Genomic DNA, 6629 nt, shown 5'->3' with positions numbered 1-6629 from the left:
TTCGCTTTACATATTCGAGTTGAGATGTGACATTTTATGAAAGTTTTTAACTATAATGTTATATATAATATACGGGTAATTTTATCAATATGAAAATATTTGTGTTCCATTTCATAATATTTCTAAAATTACAATCAAATAAATTAATCAATTTTCTTTTTCATTCCATTACCATTATCATTCTCATTATTATTATCATTCTCATTATTATTATCATTCTCCCACTGCAACTAAAAGTACTTTAAAAATTTAAAATTAAAAACTCAAATCGGTGAAATGAATGAGATTTAATCCAAGTTAAGTTCAATGCTTGGAACCTGCTCAGTATAACGTCACAACCAGATTTGATGTTGTGGAGAGTCCAGGGGTAGTCGTCCAAAGGCCTGGAGATCCCAGATATAGCTATAGAGGAATCACTCTCAATAGCAAGGCCTTTGATTTGATTTTCAATTGAGATATCGTTTATCTTACCGATTTGAGTTTTTAATTTTATATTTTTACAGTTAAAAATTCTCAAAAAATGTCACATTTAATTTTTTTTTACAGTTAAAAGTTTTTAAAAAATATTATATTTCAACTTGAATTAAAAACTTAAATTTACGAAGCGAATGAGACCTAAATAATTTTTCTTATTTATTTACATAGTTTTTGAGTTGGGGTAATTTTTGAAACTCAAAACATGGATGGTGATTTTTAGGGGACGTTTAGTTGGGGGATTCAAACCATGTGATTTGAACTATTTTCGATTTACGTAAATTTTTTATGAAAAAAAATACTGTAACGAACTACGAATCATGATTCGAATCAGGGAACGAATCCCTCTAATGAAAAACTAAAACTGATGGGTTGCTTAACTTGCATTAATGGCACGACACGTATAAAGAAGATGCGCCACATGTTGATTCCCATCTGGTAAAAGAAACCCAAATAATATTATGTGTTCGGGTGTACTGTTAGATGATATAACCACAGGGAACGCACCAATAAATGCCAAGTCAAACAGAATTGTACGGGGACTACATGTAGAGCAAAATAAGGAGGTGTACTAAAGAAATTCCCATTTTATAAATAACAAACAATAGTATTATTAAACCAGTAAAGGTTACAAGGCAAGCAAATGTCTCACAACAAACAAATTTGTATAATTCACAAGGAATGAAAAAAATACAGATGCCAAATACACCATTTTTGGGCTTGCTGTGTTGAAATTAGGTTTTTTTTTTTTTTTCCCCTCCTCAGATGAAAGAAAAATGGACCGCTGGATTTGGTTCTTTTTTATTAGCCGTTATTAAATGGGATAGTTTGACATTTCACAAGCAAATTAACAAAGTTTTAAGTGTGTTGACCAGGAAGTCTCACTGTAATAAGTCATTAAAATGATTAGTATGTAATTTTGTAACAGTAATATAAACGTGACTGTTATTATGATAGTTACTATTAATTTTTGTTAATTCTTAAGATACTTCAAAACAAATTCATATATTTCAACTCCTCACGAAAGTGTAATTTGTGGTTATGCAAATATCTTGCTTACGTCCAGTATTTATTGATAGTAATAAAAATCTTCAATAAAAACAATATTTAAAAGTTTGCGATGATTTTTGGAGTGATAGGTTGTAACGCCGAGGATGGAACACTGACATTTTTATTTCTACGAGATATATTAATAGTTATGGATCATTTGATTGGAATATAACAGTGACAGAATCTAAGTAAGAACAAGTGAAGGCACGTGTCCCAACTAACTCCTTGTCTATTTTTTTCTTTTAAATTCTGCCACATTACAAACTGGTTAGTTGAAAGATTTAAATTATGTGATTTAAATTATTTTTAATTTATGTGAATTTTTTATGAAAAAAAATATTGTAACGAATCATGAATCATGATTCAAATCGGAGAACGAATCTCTCTACCAAACATCTTTAACTTTTCACATTATTATATATACTAAAAAAAGCTCGGGATTATTGTTCATCTACACTCAATTTACTATGCATAGTATAGTGGTGCAACGGTTTTGCCCTTTTTTTTTGCTCTTCCCCGTTTATGGTGATGGATTTTTAGGTCCTTTTACTGTTCAAAGAACGGTGTACTTCCATTTTTGCTCTTTATTTTTTACGCCTTTTCGTTAACTCCAGCTGGTTTTCTTCTCTTCTTCCAGACCCTTCTTCGGACGCGTGTCCGCCGTTCCGTTTTCTCATTTGCAAAATATGTTTCTCAACTTTCTACTTTTCCTGCGTTTTGTTCCTCTTCATTTTCAAACTTTTTTCTTCATTTTTATTCTTCTGCTCTCTTCTTCGATTTTCTGGTATTTTATCTTCTGTTTTTAGTTTTCTATATCTTTCCTTCGTTTTTCTTCTGTTACTGCTTTCTGGAAACCATTTGTTTCCTTTTTCCGGTGTGTTGTCGTTGTTCTTCTACTTTATTTACTATTAGTTTTTGGTTTTTCACTTTTATTTGGGGCTTTCTACTTTTCTTCGGTTTTGTTTCTCTTCATTTTTCAAAATTTTTTCCTCATTTTTCTTCTTCTGCTGTGTTTTGGAACGGATCTTATGTTTTTCTTCTGGGTTTTCTCCTTCTTTCTTCTTCAAACCAGCTATTTTTTTCTGTTGCGTTTTAGACCACATCTATCTTAATCCTTTTTTTTCTGGGTTTTCATCTTTTGGTCTTCTATTTATTATGTCGATGTTGTTCTTCTGCAATTTTTTGCCTCCTGAGTTGATTTCCTCTTTTTTTTTTTCATTCGTATACTTCCTGTACTTCTGGGTTGGTCTTCTGGATTTTTTTTTCATTTCTATACTTCCTGTACTTATGTTTGCATTTGTGGTTTTTAGTTTTTCTTTGGATCTCATGTTTTGTTTATCTCTATTTTTGAAATTTTTTTCGCCCTTCTCTTTTTTTTGTTGTGCTTTGCAACAGATCTTCCTTAATCTAAGACATTTTTTGTTTTCTCATTATTTCATTTTCATGCTTTATTTTGCTAAAAAAAAAAAACATTCCCGTATTTTTTTTATTCTTCTTTCGGCCTTATTTTTTTTACTTTGGTTTTTATGTTTGCTTTGATTTTATTTGAGATTTCCTTCTGTGACTAACATATTTTTTTATAGGGACTTTTGCAATTAATTGCAGATTTACTATTGCATGTCTCTCTGTTATTTATTTTGTTTTTGCTTTGCATGTTTGTATGATGACGAGGTATGAAAAAATTAAATGTCTCTATTTTAATTCCTTTCTTTGATGGTCTAATGTTTTAGACTCCTTTTTGTTGAGGTAAACATTGAATTATTTTTTTTCTATTCCAATATTTGTTCACGATGTTCATCGGTTTGTTTTGGACGTGGTTTTTACTTTGCTATAGTGTTTACATTTTCTTTGGACACATTATTCCTCTCTTGTAATATATATGTTATTTTTTACTGTCTTTTGATTATTGATTCTGTTTCCGTTTGGTTTGCATGTTCCGTGACATCTGTTCGTACTTAGCGTTATTTTTTCCGTAGGTTTCATTTGCGATTTTGGCTTTATTGGTTTGATTCAATATTTTTAGTTAGGTTGCTTTTTTCTCCTTGGCTGCTTCGTTTCGTCGCTGCTGAGTCATCAAAATCTAACTGTTTTATCAAAAAATTTTCTATATTCTTCATCTTTTGGTTTCATGGATTTTTTTTTTTGTGCAGGGATTGCGTATTGATTGTCCGTCATTCTCTTCAGCTGATTTCTTGCCCCATATGGATAAATCTCGATTTTTTTTTTCTATTTCATTTATTGTATTGATGAGGTGGGCTCTGTATAGTGGTGATTTATCTTGCCAGCTTGATGATTTGTACCAATTTTGCTGCATACGTATTAAATGCAATTCTAGAACAAAAAATTTTCTTTCCACTTTTTTTTTTCCCTTTTTCCCTTCTCTCAGGCGATTATTTTTGAATTTTTTTTTCTTCTTTTTTTGTTATCGTAAATACCTTATTGTGTTTATCTTCTAAGGATGAAATTTTGATATTTTAGTCTTTGTAAATTGATTATCTGTTATTACGTGCTACATTGTTAAAGGTTGTTTACTGTTGATTTTTGCTTTTTTATTTCTTATTTATGAATGTTATTGCTCTTCATGAATTTATCATGTCTATTTCTATTCCTCTCTCTTGCATTTAACGTTTTCTTTCTTGCTTTCACCTGTGATCATTTAGTGCTCTCCTTCTTTATTTCTGTATCTTTCACTACCTGTGTTCATCTTTGGTTAGGTCATATCTCACGCTTAGGGCAGTGTTTTCAACGCTCCAGGTACTATTAATAACTTCTCCCAATAGCTCTTTAATGTCTTTTGCTGCTATTGAATACATTAGTTGTTTAAATTGGCTTTTATTGTCAATAAATATTGGTAATTTATTTCTATGTGTTTTGTTTTGTCTATATTTCATGAGTTAGTAGTGCACAAGTGTTGACTTGCATTTTTTTTATTTTTTAGTAACATGTTTCTCCCAATAGATTCTTAATACTTTTTGTTGATATTGAACATACTGATTTTCCTGTGCCATTATTAATATTTACCGCTTTTCTTTCAATTTCCTTTTATTGTTAATAACTATTACTAATCTATTTAGATTTTTTTTCTTTTGTTCTGTACTTCATTAGTCAGTAGTCCTCAGTTGTTAGGTTGCTATTTATTTATCTCTTAGTAATGTACTTAGATACATATTTTTATTTCATATGTTTTAGTTTTAGTCTTTTTTTTAATGGCAATGATGAGTACAATTGATTTTGACGCCTTGAGTTTTATACGATTTGTCGAGAGATTGTCTTGAATTATGTGATCCTTATTTGGAATTTCATTTTTTCTATCCTTCTTAATTAAGAACTTTTGGTTGTTTCTTTCCTATTGTTTTTACTTATTCTCATACTTTGCTCTCTTTTTTTTTCTTTCGTTTGAGGGCAGCGGCTTTATGGTCTTTTCGTGTTTGAGGATGTAGTTGTATTGTTTTACCCTTGGTTTCTTATGCCCTTCTTTGGTTTCTGGTTGGACTTTTTGGTCATTTCATAGAGGTGATGCTCTACTTCCTATCTCTTTCTCGATCTTTGTCTTCTACGCCTCCTTCACTCTCATGCTCCTTTCTCGATTTCTTTGACTTTTTGATCGTTTTTATTCTTTTTTTTTTTTGAATCATTTACTTCTTTGACTTTGTATGATATTTACCAATGATTCCTACTTATTTTGATCCCCTGCTATTCTTACTTTTACTATTTCAATTGACAGTCATTTATTTATGTAACATATTCTTTTTCCTTTGTGTTTTATCTTTTTAATCTCTCTATTTTAAGTAATTGAATGAAATATTTCTATTGTTCATCGAGACTTAGTTTACTATACATAGTACGCTTTAATGATGACTTTGCTCCTTTTTTTTTTTTGCATCCTTTTTCTGTTTCTGAGTAGGCAATATTCAATCTTCTTGAAGTTTAGGCTGTGTTTTTACGGTTTTGCCTTTGGTTTTTTTTAGTTCTCTTTGTTTTTAAGCTGAGACTTTTAGTCATTTAACGTACATGAGGTTATAGCATTTCCCTTTTCCTCCATTTCTTGATGTTCTTGACCTCTTTTACCTTTTTTCCCATTGTTTTGGTCTACTTTGCTTTTTTCATTTATTTTTTGGTTTGTCTCTGCTCCGTATATCTAATAAGATCTCTCTTTTTTCCCTCACCCTTTTAATTCAACTAGTAGTCGTTGGACAAATTTGTATTTTACCCTGGTTGCCCATACTCGGTGACATACAAATTATATTTGTGTGATGGATACAATATCTTATTAATTTTTGTGCCTTTGTGCAATTACCCTTAATAGGCAGCCACAAAATGACTATAAATATATAAGTTTATTTATTCATCACACAATGCTGAGAATGTATAATATTTGAGCCATATTTTTTGCATAAAAATATTGTTACATTCATATTTTATTACTATTTTTTATTGCCATTTTCATCGGTTCATTCGTCTATTCATTTACTTATTTATTTATATTGTTTCAGATTTTATATCATTTAGTACTTTAACTTCCTACTGCTGCATCCTTCATTGTTGTTCACATTTGCTTTGTCGGTGTTTAGAATTTGGGGCAGCACTTGCAGCGTTTGAAGTATTCTTAACAATTTTTATCCACAGGTTTTTAATAAGTGTTATTGGTACTTGATGTATGAGTTTGCTGTGGAAATGTTCATGTCCATTCTATATGCTTCGCTATATTTATTTGCATTTGTCTTCGTCATTTTATTGATACATATTTCTGATGTAAAATGCTAAGAAAAATTCCTCTTATTCTCAAGAAATATTAGTAATCTACACCTTTTTAATCTTTCGTTTTATAACTAAGTAAATTTTATATATGAACATCCTCTTTATTTTTTTCCCTGCAGCTATATATACATATATATATATTGACTTAGATTCCAGTTTTAATTGGCATTTTTGTGTGGCAATGACGATTACAGTCATGTTAATTTAGTAGGTTGTTCTTAGACAATTTTACATAACTTTCCCCTTTTTCCTTCATTCCCTCTCTCTGCAGTGAACAATGAGTTTTTAGTGTCACTTAGTACATTCGAGTTTTAATTTGCATTTTTGCATGGCAATAATGCTTACAG

The sequence above is a fragment of the Morus notabilis genome, unplaced genomic scaffold (genome assembly GCF_000414095.1).
Source record: "Morus notabilis unplaced genomic scaffold, ASM41409v2 Scaffold16, whole genome shotgun sequence".
Lineage (NCBI taxonomy): Eukaryota > Viridiplantae > Streptophyta > Magnoliopsida > Rosales > Moraceae > Morus > Morus notabilis.
The sequence above is the reverse complement of the archived record's forward strand: the minus strand, read 5'-3'. Positions refer to the sequence as shown.